Source organism: Tamandua tetradactyla, chromosome 16 (assembly GCF_023851605.1).
Source record: "Tamandua tetradactyla isolate mTamTet1 chromosome 16, mTamTet1.pri, whole genome shotgun sequence".
Lineage (NCBI taxonomy): Eukaryota > Metazoa > Chordata > Mammalia > Pilosa > Myrmecophagidae > Tamandua > Tamandua tetradactyla.
Window position 1 is genome coordinate 13,896,171 of NC_135342.1, and position 14,202 is coordinate 13,910,372.

Genomic DNA, 14,202 nt, shown 5'->3' on the forward strand with positions numbered 1-14,202 from the left:
TTACCACTCAGAAAGGTCCATCCACAAACCTCTTCCCCAGACCTCTTTGTCACCAATTTTCCAATCATGCTCCTTCCAAGTCCCTGACCATCCAGCCAAACCATTAGCAACAGCCCATGAGTCAGTATACAAATACATCTCTGGCCAGTTCTGCTTCCAAGCAAAATGAACAACCAGGTGCACTGTTCAAAGTTCTGCCCATGGGAGGATTTCCCCTCACCAATGTCCTTTAAGGACACCCCAGAATGGGGTTGTAGTACTGCAGCTGTCCCCTTTCGGGTGGTACCTGCATATCATACAGAACCATCTGCAAACCAGGCCCAAGTTTTCTCTTCGTGAGTCAACTTACTGTAAGGAACTCCCCAAGAGGACTTGGCTCTCTGCTGGGAAAGAGAAGGTAATGTGGCAACAGTGGGGGCCATGGGCATTTGGGTCACTTCCTCATTCAACTTACTTGTGCCTTCAGGACCTGCTCTGGCCCTATCTCGTATATACCATTTCCACTTTACAATAGAGTGCTGCTGTGCACACCCAACTTTATAGCTTGGATGGGTCAGACAACACCCAGCTCATGATAGGCAACTCAGGTCTCATGGTAACTTGGTGGCCCTAGGTTAAGTGTTCAGTCTCTACTAAAGCCCAGAAGCAGGCAAAAAGCTGTTTCTCAAAAGGAGAGTAGTTATCTGCAGCAGATGGTAAGGATTTGCTCCAAAATCCCAAGGGTCTGCGTTGTGATTCTCCTATAGGGGCCTGCCAAAGGCTCCAGACAGCACCTCTATTTGCCACTGACACTTCCAGCACCATTGGATCTGCTGGATCATACGGCCCAAGTGGCAGAGCAGCTTGTACAGCAGCCTGGACCTGTCACAGAGCCTCCTCTTGTTCAGGTCCCCACTCAAAATTAGCTGCTTTTCTGGTCACTCGATAAATGGGCCCGAGTAGCACACCCAAATGAGCAATATGTTGTCGCCAAAATCCAAAGAAACCAACTAAGTTTTTTGCCTCTTTTTTTGGTCATAGGGTGGGCCACATGCAACAACTTATCCTTCACCTCAGAAAGGATATCTCGACGTGCCCCACACCATCAGACACCTAGAAATTTCACTGAGGTGGAAGGTCCCTGTATTTTTGTTGGATTTATCTCCCATCCCCTGACCCATAAAAGCCTTAGCAGTAAGTCTAGAGTAGTTGCTACTTCTTGCTCACTAGGTCCAATCAACATGATATCATCAATATAATGGACCAGTGTGATGTCTTGTGAGAGAGAGAAACGATCAAGATCCCTGCAGACAAGATTGTGACATAGGGCTGGAGAGTTGTTGCACCCCTGAAGCAGTTCAGTGAAGCCTTCCATTAATTGGATTATCTCGTTGTGGGAGATACGCCTTAGTTGGTCATAGATGCAATCAGCCACCCACGCAATCAACTGACTAATGATTCAATATGCCCGCCTTCCAGTGTAGCAGCCAGCCATGAAATATCCCTGCAGCAATGGTCAGCCCAGTGCCTGCCTGACTAGATACCTGGGCATAATCGTTCGGCCAAGTTGACACCAGAACCTAACCTTCACACCTTCAAAATCTATTAGTTATTCACGATGACAATTGCTCCAATGTGGCCCAAGACAGCTCATTTTCTAGGAAGAGAGAATTCCACAATGAATTTTGGTTAATTCAGCATAAATGGTACCAAGAATGTGTTGTATTTCCAGTATTCGGCCATTCTCCTTCAGGTCTTCAATCCCTCAGTCTGAGGTATAAAAACCTAATGGCACAAGCTAATTGTTTCCAAAACATTTATAGGTAGACTCTAGTTCTGTCTGTTCAATATGGTAACCGCTAGCCACCTGCGGCAAATGAGAACTTGAAATATGGCTGCTCCTAATTAAGGTGGCTGTCAGTGTAAAATACACACTGGATTTGCAACACTTAATATTAAAAAAGGAATGTAAAATATCTCCTTAAAAAGGTTTATTGACTACTTCCTTAAACAATATATTTTTTAAAAATATAGAGGGCTCGCAGCCGTTTCTCTCTCTCTCTTGAAACACTGCCCGGACAGCTCTGTTTCTCCCTGAAATAAAACCTTTGCCTGAACTCCTTTGTCCCAGCTCGTTCCTGGTGAGTTTGCTGAGTTTTTCTTTGACCTGGTGTTGAAACCCGGGACTCAGCGAGACAACCCCCCCACCCCAACCCCTGGCCTTGCAACCTGGGAAGCAGCAGGCAGCGGCAGCTCATCCTGGGTTTACTCCCAATCCTGGCAGTTTGGTCAGAAATTGAGTCCCAAAGTACCCCCTTGGACTCCCCTGCAAACTCCACCTCTGATGATGGCTGTGCCACCCATTAAGGAACTGGAACTTCACCCACCCCAGCTGGCTGGACCCAAAACTGCACCCCGCCTACCCTTGTCACCATCTATTTCCTATCCCATGCATTGGATTTTATTGGTCTCCAAAAGCCCCAGCACCGGGTCCGGATGCAGTTCCGTTACCAGGGTGCACCTCATTTCCAGATGGAACTCCGGATGCTGGCTTCTCTCTGAGGGACCACTCTGACCTGTCTGCTTCCTTCTGAGTTTGGGGACACCCAGCTCTTGAGGAAACCTTTGTCTGCCTCCTTTAAAATTGGAAAACATCCAACTCTAAGGAAAGTTTGTCTTCTCTTATACTGGCGACGTGGGCACGGGGCACTCCATTCCCTTCCCTCAACAGCCACGATACAAAACCTTAGGTTACTGAGACCAAATTCAACCTAAGCACCTCATATGCTATTGTGATACTGCCTGGCCATGGCATAAACTAGACCATAATTCACAGTGGCAAGAAAACAGGACCTTTAATTACAAAATACTGCGAGACCTTGACAATCTCATACCATGTACTGGGAAAATGGGGTGACGTTCCATATGTTCAGACTTTCTTTTCTCTCCACTCTCATCCATCTGTTTATTCCTCTTGCTCAACCTACCGTACTCTCATAGTTCACCCCTGCTCCCCACAGCTCCACCCTGCAGCTGGTGAACACCAGACACAAATCACAGCAGGGGGAGTTAAGGATTCTTTCACTGGAGGATCCTGCTCTTTTTCTCTCTCTCTCTCTGTCCTTTCTCCAATGTCCAGGCCCTCACTGTCCCTGCAGGCCACAGCGGGCAGGATGCCCATGTCCTCATGGGAAAAGCCCCTTGGCTCCAGAGAGTTCATCCTAAAACTCCTTAGTCTCAGCCACACCACCTAAAATGAGGAACTCAATTTCAGCCCCACCCTCCAAAAACACACCACACCTTGAAGTTGTCTCCTCCATAACCTTAAACCTCTGTACCCAGAGGGAGACATCAGACCCCAAAAGCTCAGTTCCTATTCAACCTTTGTGTGTCTGCAATACGAATGAGATAAGAAAAGCCAATGGCTGGAAAATGGCACTTTTGATTTGCAAACTCTCTGAAACTTAGAAAACTTCATCCAGCGCAGCAGCCTGATCTGAAATTCCCTACGTTCAAGCTTTTTATACCTTTGTAAGCATCCTCTCTTGCCAATCCTGCTCCTCTTACCAAATTCTTCTCTTACATCAGAAAACCTCCCAAAGAAACTTCCGCTTCCTCTCTCCTCTCCCCTAAATCCCCTGAAAATTTTGACTTTGATCCTTCCGCCTCTCCTGCATCTCCTCTCTACATACCTGGGATGCAACCATACAAGCTATTACTAATCAACAACAAGAAATAAATAGTCCAGCTTCAGTTGTTCTTCAAAACAGAAGAGCGTTAGATATTCTCATCGTAGTTGCAGGAGGCCCCTATGCAATCAGAAATGAAACTTGTTGTTTCTATGTTAATAAAGCAGGGCAAGTAGATGGAAATCTTAAAAAATTTTAATGAAAAATAGAAATTACTCAAAAAGCCTGGGATGCTAATTGCAGGAACCAATCTTCAATTCTCTCCTATTTCACTTCACTGCTAAAATAATTTCTTGTATCCCTTATAACTACGTTATTTACTATTATTGGTTCTTCTCTTTGGCCCTTGTCTCTTACAGGTCCTCTCCCACTTCATACACTGAGTCGCCCAGTCAATAACTCAGAACACGTGAATAATGTCTCCCAATAGGAGAAGGAGCAGAAACAACTTTTTCTCCTGTCCCACAGCACCTCCAGTCATCCCCCAAAATTTTCCTCTTAGGACAACTATGCTCTATTTCAGCCAGAATCAGTTACAGAAAATGGACCATTCCCCCATTCCCCATATTACCAAAAAGACTGGAATGTTAGGCGTGGAGGACAGGACCTCTTCCCCCCAGGATGTAACCTACCCCCTGGCAAATATTTCAGAAAGCCCCTCTCACCCCAACCCATGCCATCCCGCATCTTCTTCACTTTCCACCAGCTGCCCTCTTCTCAATAACCTCCCATTATTCAACCTCCACGTTCTGGCAGATGCATTCTTGCAGTAAACTCCCCTTACTATCCACCCTCCAGCATTTACAACCCTGCATGCCCGGCAGCACTTAAATTTTAAACTTTACCAGTGGAAAGCTGCCAACTCCTAACTTAGCCCCCTGTGTCTGAAAACTAGCCAATAGAGACCTGCCTAATCCTAAGCCATAAAAACCATATCTCCTGCCACCTTGGGGCAGCCATTTCTCTCTCTCTCTCTCTCTCGAAACGCTGCCTGAGTGGCTCTGTTTCTCCCAAAATAAAGCCTTTGTCTGGAAAAAAAATTCATGTATTTAGTGGACTACTTGATTTTGAGGCTTGCCCTTGCGAAACTTAATTCTGTGGCATAGAAGATAAGACTACCTACTGCCTATGAGTTGCTTCTAGGAGACCACTTTGGTTGCTCAGATGTGGGCATTCTCTCTCTAAGCCCAACTCTGCAAGGAAAATCCATTACCCTCCCCCCTACAGGGGAAAGACATCCAAGGGTGAAAATCTCCCTGGCAACATGGGACATAACTCCCAGAGACAAGCCTGGCCCTGGCACCATGGGATTAACAACGCCTTCCTGACCAAAAGGGAGGAAAGAAATGTAAAAAAGTAATGCATCACTGGCTAAGAGTTCAAATTGGTCTGAGAGGCTATTCTGGAGGCTACTCTTATGTAAGTTTAAGCTAGATATGGCTAATTTCCATGGTTTATCAAACTCCAACTAACATCATTCCCATTAGCCCTAAAGAACACCTAGCTCTGAGACTCCACAAAAGTTTCATTCACTAAGTTTACTTTTCTGAAACTTATAATCTCCAGGGGTTCCTAAGCCACATAATTCCTGAGACCCAGAGGGGCCAACCTCTCCAAGAATATCAACTAATTCCATCCTCCTATTCTATATTGTTGACACCACTTTTCAATATGAAAAAGTTAGAATGGGCATAGCCCAAAGATCCCTATAAATTGGGAGAAGGATCAAAGGAGAAGGAGGAGTATAACAGAGAAGTTAGGATTTAACAAACGAGTATTCCTACTGAATCACTACAATGGGATTTCTTTTAGCTTCCAGTGTTTTAGAGCAGCTAGAAGGAAAAACCTGAAAATGTCTAATGGTAGGTAACCCATATCAAACTTTGAAATCTGTTCTGCAACTACTTGTTAAAATGTACTTTGAAAAGTATTCATTTTTCTCTTTGTGTGTACGTTGTATTTCACAATCCAAAAAGTTTAGTTATTTGAAAACATTCTTGTTGAGTGAGAAAAGAACTATCAACAGAAACATCACATACACAAAGGTAGATGGATTAAAGCAGAATCAAGGGGCTGAAATAGCACTTATTTAAAAGGCTAAAGTTGTTTCTCACAATCCTAAATTGAGTCACCAAAAACAATTTTTCTATGACAAACATTCCCAATAGTAGGAAAACGTCTGCAAAAAACAGAGAAGTAGAATGCAATATATATGGTGGGCTTAATGAAACATAGTATTAAAATTAATCTTACCTTGTTTTTCTTCAGTTGTTTAATGTGACTACTAGAATATTTTAAATTATGTATGTGGCTTCCATTTATATTTCTGTTGAACAATACTGTTCTATAATGTTTCTCCATAATTAGAACAAATCCTAAATGATTGCCGAAATCCTCTGTTTTCTGGCCTGTTATGTTACACTGAATGTTATGTAAGGAATATGTATTTTGGTATAACAAAGTTTAATTTTGTTTCTCAGTGGTGAAGTTGTGACTCCAACTATAATCATTCAATCCTTTTGAGGGGGAGGCAGTAATAATCAATATGTCAGTCAAACCAGGCACTGAAATAACAAAACAGATAGTTCATTAGAAGACATGTGGGCATATGAACATACGTGTGGGACATTTTCTCTCCAAAGAGAAATGTCTTGTTCTGTCATTAAAGAGGAAGTTTTAAAGCACCTACATTGAGTCATCTTACATTAAAAGAATCTCAAGCTTGATAAAATGTTAGGTTTTTCTAAAAGCTGGATTTATTGTGCTACGAATTTTGATATTTTTGTTTGTTTCAGAAAATGAAAAATAAAAGTAAAATGTTGAAAAAACTAAAAGTATAGGTTCTGGGAGTAGAATGGCTGCTGCAGATTCCATCTGCAAACTCTATGACCTTGGGCAAACTATTTCAGCTCTCTGAGACTCAGTTTCCTCATCCTCAAAATGAGATATTGACACCTACTCCATACGGTGCTGTGCCGGTTTGAAAGTTTTATGTGCCCCAGAAAAGCTATGTTTTAATCCTGATTCAATCTCATGGGGCAGTCGTTTCTTTTAATGCTGATTCAATACTGTAAATTGGAATCTTCTGATTAGCTTATCTCCATAGAGATGTGATGTGCCCAATTGTGGGCATTAACTTTTGATTAGAAGGAGATGTGACTCTACCCATTCCAGGTGGGTCTTGATTAGTTTGCTGGAATCCATTAAAAGAGGAAACATTTTGGAGAGAGCGAGAAATGACAGAAACCTCAGAACCGAGGGAAGCTTCACAGCAGAGCTCACACAGATGCAGGCACACGGAGAACAGAGACACAGATGTTTGGAGATGCTTGGAGCCCAGCAGACGTTGCTGTCAGTTGTGAAGCAAACCAGAACCAGGAGCGCGCCAAGGGAAGCCAAGAGATGAAAGCCAGCCCTGGAGAAGTAAACTGAGGAACTTCCATAGAACAGAGGCTGAAAGCAACAGAGCCCAGGAGCAAAGGACCAGTAGATACCAGCCACGTGACTTCCCACCTGACAGAGGTGTTCCTGACCCATCCGCCTTTCCTTAGTGAAGACACTTTCACTTCCTTAGAAATGTAAACTTGTAATTTATTAAGTTTCCCTTTCTAAAAGCCATTCCAATTCTCATGTATCATATTCCAACAGCTTGCAAACCAAAACAGTTGGTTATCAGATTAAATTAGTTTGTGCAGGTAAAGCAATGGGAAAAGTGTGTGGTGCATGGTTAGTGGTCAATTATTAGAAGCTCTTATAATCATCATCATCATCATTATTATTTAATTATTAATCCTATAATATAATACTATATAATAATGTATTGTTATTAGTCAGCTGGTCCAGGGAAGACCATAGTGCTGCGGATTATGTGGTTTATGGAGAAAGCTATAATACTATATTCTCAGGGAATTGATAGCAATGAAAAGGACTTGAGAAGAAACAGAAAACCAAGATGGCATCTTAGAAAGCAAAGGAATCATAACAAGAAAATGGACATGATTGAAAATTAAATACTCCAGGATATAATGTCATCTAAGGATTAGAAGGAATCCTGGTTTGGGCTGATGGAAGAGTTTTGGTCAGGGGTTGCAGTGATGGTAGCACAATATTTTGAATGTAATTAACACTGAAGTACAGAGTTAATGTGGTTAAAGTGGGAGGCTGAAGGGTGTATATATATGTTACAAGAATAAAAATGTTTTTAAAAAACCAACAAAGGATTGTAAGATACAGAGAACCTAACATAAACTATGGACTACAGCTAATAGTACAACTACAATATTCTGTAACATTATTACTACAGTAATATGCATAATAATATTGTTATTATTATTACAGCTTATTTTGAAATTGGTTAGGCCAGTTTGGATGAAGTATAAGGTGAAATGGAAGGGTCAGAGAAAGACAGACTGCTATGTGTGCATCGAAATCTATTTTCTTTCCTCCTGGGCACATGCTGGACTACATTTCCCAGCCCTCCTCGCAGTTAGTATAGTCACGTGACTGAGCTCTAGCCAATGGAAATGAGTGGAAGTGACATGTTGCTTTCTGACTTAGCCCATTAAAAATCCCATGTGGTACAACCCAGCAATACCATTGCTAGGTATCTACTCCAAGGACTTAAGAGCAAAGACACAAACGGACATTTGCACACCAATGTTTATAGCAGCGTTATTTACAATTGCAAAGAGATGGAAACAGCCAAAATGTCCATCAACAGACAAGTGGCTAAACAAACTGTGGTATATACATACGATGGAATATTATGCAGCTTTAAGACAGAATAAACTTATGAAGCATGTAATAACATGGATGGACCTAGAGAACATTATGCTGAGTGAGTCTAGCCAAAAACTAAAGGACAAATACTGTATGGTCCCACTGATGTGAACCGACATTCGAGAATAAACTTGGAATATGTCATTGGTAACAGAGTCCAGCAGGAGTTAGAAACAGGGTAAGATAATGGGTAATTGGAGCTGAAGGGATACAGACTGTGCAACAGGACTAGATACAAAAACTCAAAAATGGACAGCACAATAATACCTAATTGTAAAGTAATCATGTTAAAACACTGAATGAAGCTGCATCTGAGCTATAGGTTTTTTTTTTTGTCTATCTGTTTGTTTGTCTTTTTTTCTTTTTCCTTTTCTTTTTTTTTACTATTATTATTTTTTAAATTTTTTTCTCTATATTAACATTCTATATCTTTTTCTGTTGTATTGCTAGTTCTTTTCCTAAATCGATGCAAATGTACTAAGAAATGATGATCATGCATCTATGTGATGATGTTAAGAATTACTGATTGCATATGTAGAATGGAATGATTTCTAAATGTTGTGTTAATTTCTTTTTTCTTTAATTAATAAAAAAAATAAAAAAATAAAAAATAAAAAAATCCCATGTGGCTTTCTATGCCATCTTCTCCTTCTGATAACCGAAGACTAAGGATCTAATGGAGGCCGCCAAGATCCCAGGAGGTAGAAGAGCCAAAAAATGAAAGATCCTAGATTCCCGTCATCATATGGACCCTGACCCACTGTTCTAGTTTGCTAGCTGCTGGAATGCAATATACCAGAAACGGAATGGCTTTTAAAAAGGGGAACTTAATAAGTTAGGAGTTTACAGTTCTAAGGCCGTGAAAATTTCCAAATTAAAACAAGTCTATAAAAATGTCCAATCTAAGGCAACAGGGAAAGATAACTTGGTTCAAGAGGGCCGATGACATTCAGGGTTTCTCTCTCAGCTGGGAAGGCATGTGGCAAACGTGATGGCATCTGCCAGCTTTCTCTCCGGGCCTCTTGCTCCATGAAGCTCCCCGGGTGGCATTTTCCTTCTTCATCTCCAAAGGTTGCTGATTGGTGGACTGTGGTTCTCTCGTCCCTCTGTCGTGGTTCTGCGTCTCTCTCCTCGTTCTCAGAAGGGACTCTCTCTGAAACGTCTAGTCTTTTATAGGATCCCAGTAAACTAATCAAGACCCAGTAGAATGGGTGGAGACACGGCTCCATCTAATCAAGTTTAAAACCCATAATTGATCGAGTCACATCTCTGTGGAGATAACCTAATCAAGTTTCCAACCTATAATGCTGAATAGGGATCAGAAGAAACCATTGCTCTCACAAGGTTGATCAGAATTAAAATATAGCTTTTCTAGGGTACATAAATCCTTTCAAACTGACACACCCACAGTGCCAGTCTGAATTTGTGGGGGACCCCAGAAAAGCCATGCCCTTTGATCCTCATTCAATATTGCTGGGTGGGAGCATTTTGATTGTTTCCGTGAAGATGTGACCCACCCAATTGTGGGTGGTAACTTTTGATTAGATGATTTCCATGAAGGTGTGTCTCCACCCACGGAAGGTGGAGTTGCTTGCTGGAATCCTTTAAAAGAGGAAACATTATGGAGAGAGTCCCTTTTTGGTAGAGCCACGTGAAAGCCAGCAGATGCCACCATGTTCTCCATGTGCCCTTCCAGCTGAGAGAGAAACGTTGAACATCGTTGGCCTTCTTGAACCAAGGTATCTTTCCCCGGATGCCTTACATTGGACATTTCTATAGACTTGTTTTAATTGGGACATTTTCTTGGCCTTAGAACTGTAAACTGAGCAGGAAGATGGCGGCTTAGTAAGACGCGCGGATCTTAGTTTCTTCTCCAGGACAGCTACTAGGGGAGTAGAAACGATACAGAACAGTGCCCAAAGCCACAACAGAGATAAAAAAGACAGCGTACCCCATCCTGGAACGGCTGGCTGGCTGAGAGAAGCCGCTCGGGTGAGATCGCCGAGGCGGGCAGGCTTCACCGGGCGGGGCGCAAGCGGCCGGAGTCACTCCCTTCCCCCTTCCCGGGCCGGCTGGGAGAATTGGAGAGGCGGTCCCCTGAAACTGCGGCGGCTGGCGCCCACACCACGCGCTGCCCCCCGGATCAACTGAGAGAATTGGATCGGAAATCCCCAGGCCGCGGAGAACGGTGACAGGTGGGGGAGGCCCCTTCCAAACCCGTGACTCCCCGGGAACGTGCACTCTCCCGGGCGGGCCGCTGCCGCTGGCGTCCTCCCACCACGCTTGTCGCCCGGGCGACTAGGAAATTCGGACGGGCGCTTTCCCGGGCTGCGGCGGCCAGCAACCCTCCCCGCATTCGGACCCCGGGCCGGCTCGAACTCTTCCAAGCCGCTTCGGCTAGTGAACCTCCCGGATGGCGAGAGTTTTCCAAAGTTAAAGGTCCCACAGCACCTTTTACTGGTGGGACCCGCAGACAAACGTGTGCCACGAGCGCCACCTACTGGGCAGGATAAGAAAAACAGAACCCAGAGATTTCACAGAAAAATCTTCCAAACTTTTGGATCCAATACCCAGGGAAATCTGTCTAAATGCGCAGACGCCAACAGAAGATAATGGATCACGCTCAAATAATTAAAAATATGGCCCAGTCAAAGGAACAAACCAATAGTTCAAATGAGATACAGGAGCTGAGACAACTAATGCTGAATATACGAACAGAAATGGAAAACCTCTTCAAAAACGAAATCAATAAATTGAGGGAGGACATGAAGAAGACATGGGCTGAACAAAAAGAAGAGATAGAAAAACTGAAAAAACAAATCACAGAACTTATGGAAGTGAAGGACAAAGTAGAAAAGATAGAAAAAACAATGGATACCTACAATGACAGATTCAAAGAGACAGAAGATAGAATTAGTGATTTGGAGGATGGAACATCTGAATTCCAAAAACAAACAGAAACTATCGGGAAAAGAATGGAAAAATTTGAACAGGGTATCAGGGAACTCAAGGACAATATGAACCATACAAATATACGTGTTGTGGGTGTCCCAGAAGGAGAAGAGAAGGGAAAAGGAGGAGAAAAACTAATGGAAGAAATTATCACTGAAAATTTCCCAACTCTTATGAAAGACCTAAAATTACAGATCCAAGAAGTGCAGCACACCCCAAAGAGATTAGACCCAAATAGGTGTTCTCCAAGACACTTACTAGTTAGAATGTCAGAGGTCAAAGAGAAAGAGAGGATCTTGAAAGCAGCAAGAGAAAAACAATCCATCACATACAAGGGAAACCCAATAAGACTATGTGTAAATTTCTCAGCAGAAACCATGGAGGCTAGAAGACAGTGGGATGATATATTTAAATTACTAAAAGAGAAAAACTGCCAACCAAGACTCCTATATCCAGCAAAATTGTCCTTCAAAAATGAGGGAGAAATTAAAACATTCTCAGACAAAAAGTCACTGAAAGAATTTGTGACCAAGAGACCAGCTCTGCAAGAAATACTAAAGGGAGCACTAGAGTCAGATACAAAAAGACAGAAGAGAGAGGTATGGAGAAGAGTGTAGAAAGAAGGAAAGTCAGATATGATATATATAATACAAAAGGCAAAATGGTAGAGGAAAATATTATCCAGACAATAATAACACTAAATGTTAATGGACTGAATTCCCCAATCAAAAGACATAGAATGGCAGAATGGATTAAAAAACAGGATCCTTCTATATGCTGTCTACAGGAAACACATCTTAGACCCAAAGATAAACATAGGTTGAAAGTGAAAGGTTGGGAAAAGATATTTCATGCAAATAACAACCAGAAAAGAGCAGGAGTGGCTATACTAATATCCAACAAGTTAGACTTCAAATGTAAAACAGTTAAAAGAGACAAAGAAGGACACTATATACTAATAAAAGGGACAATTAAACAAGAAGACATAACAATCATAAATATTTACGCACCGAACCAGAATGCCCCAAGATACATGAGGAATACACTGCAAACACTGAAAAAGGAAATAGACACAAATACCATAATAGTTGGAGACTTCAATTCCCCACTCTCATCAATGGACAGAACATCTAGACAGAGGATCAATAAAGAAATAGAGAATCTGAATATTACTATAAAGGAGCTAGACTTAACAGACATTTATAGGACATTACATCCCACAACAGCAGGATACACCTTTTTCTCAAGTGCTCATGGATCATTCTCAAAGATAGACCATATGCTGGGTCACAAAGCAAGTCTTAACAAATTTAAAAAGATTGAAATCATACACAACACTTTCTCGGATCATAAAGGAATGAAGTTGGAAATCAATAATAGGCGGAATGCCAGAAAATTCACAAATACCTGGAGGCTCAACAACACACTCTTAAACAACGAGTGGGTCAAAGAAGAAATTGCAAGAGAAATTAGTAAATACCTCGAGGCAAATGAAAATGAAAACACAACATATCAAAACTTATGGGATGCAGCAAAGGCAGTGCCAAGAGGGAAATTTATTGCCCTAAATGCCTATATCAGAAAAGAAGAAAAGGCAAAAATGCAGGAATTAACTGTCCACTTGGAAGAACTGGAGAAAGAACAGCAAACTAATCCCAAAGCAAGCAAAAGGAAAGAAATAACAAAGATCAGAGCAGAAATAAATGAAATTGAAAACATGAAAACAATAGAGAAAATCAATAAGACCAGAAGTTGGTTCTATGAGAAAATCAATAAGATTGATGGGCCCTTAGCAAGATTGACAAAAAGAAGAAGAGAGAGGATGCAAATAAATAAGATCAGAAATGGAAGAGGAGACATAACTACTGACCTCACAGAAATAAAGGAGGTAATAACAGGATACTATGAACAACTTTACGCTAATAAATACAACAATTTAGATGAAATGGACGGGTTCCTGGAAAGACATGAACAACCAACTTTGACTCAAGAAGACATAGATGACCTCAACAAACCAATCACAAGTAAAGAAATTGAATTAGTCATTCAAAAGCTTCCTAAAAAGAAAAGTCCAGGACCAGATGGCTTCACATGTGAATTCTACCAAACGTTCCAGAAAGAATTAGTACCAATTCTCCTCAAACTCTTCAAAAAAATTGAAGTGGAGGGAAAACTACCTAATTCATTCTATGAAGCCAACATCACCCTCATACCAAAACCAGGCAAAGATATTACAAAAAAAGAAAACTACAGACCAATCTCTCTAATGAATATAGATGCAAAAATCCTCAATAAAATTCTAGCAAATCGTATCCAACAACACATTAAAAGAATTATACATCATGACCAAGTAGGATTCATCCCAGGTATGCAAGGATGGTTCAACATAAGAAAATCAATTAATGTAATACACCATATCAACAAATCAAAGCAGAAAAATCACATGATCATCTCAATTGATGCAGAGAAGGCATTTGACAAGATTCAACATCCTTTCCTGTTGAAAACACTTCAAAAGATAGGAATACAAGGGAACTTCCTTAAAATGATAGAGGGAATATATGAAAAACCCACAGCTAATATCATCCTCAATGGGGAAAAATTGAAAACTTTCCCCCTAAGATCAGGAACAAGACAAGGATGTCCATTATCACCACTATTATTCAACATTGTGTTGGAGGTTCTAGCCAGAGCAATTAAACAAGAAAAAGAAATACAAGGCATCAAAATTGGAAAGGAAGAAGTAAAACTATCACTGTTTGCAGATGATATGATACTATACGTCAAAAACCCGGAAAAATCC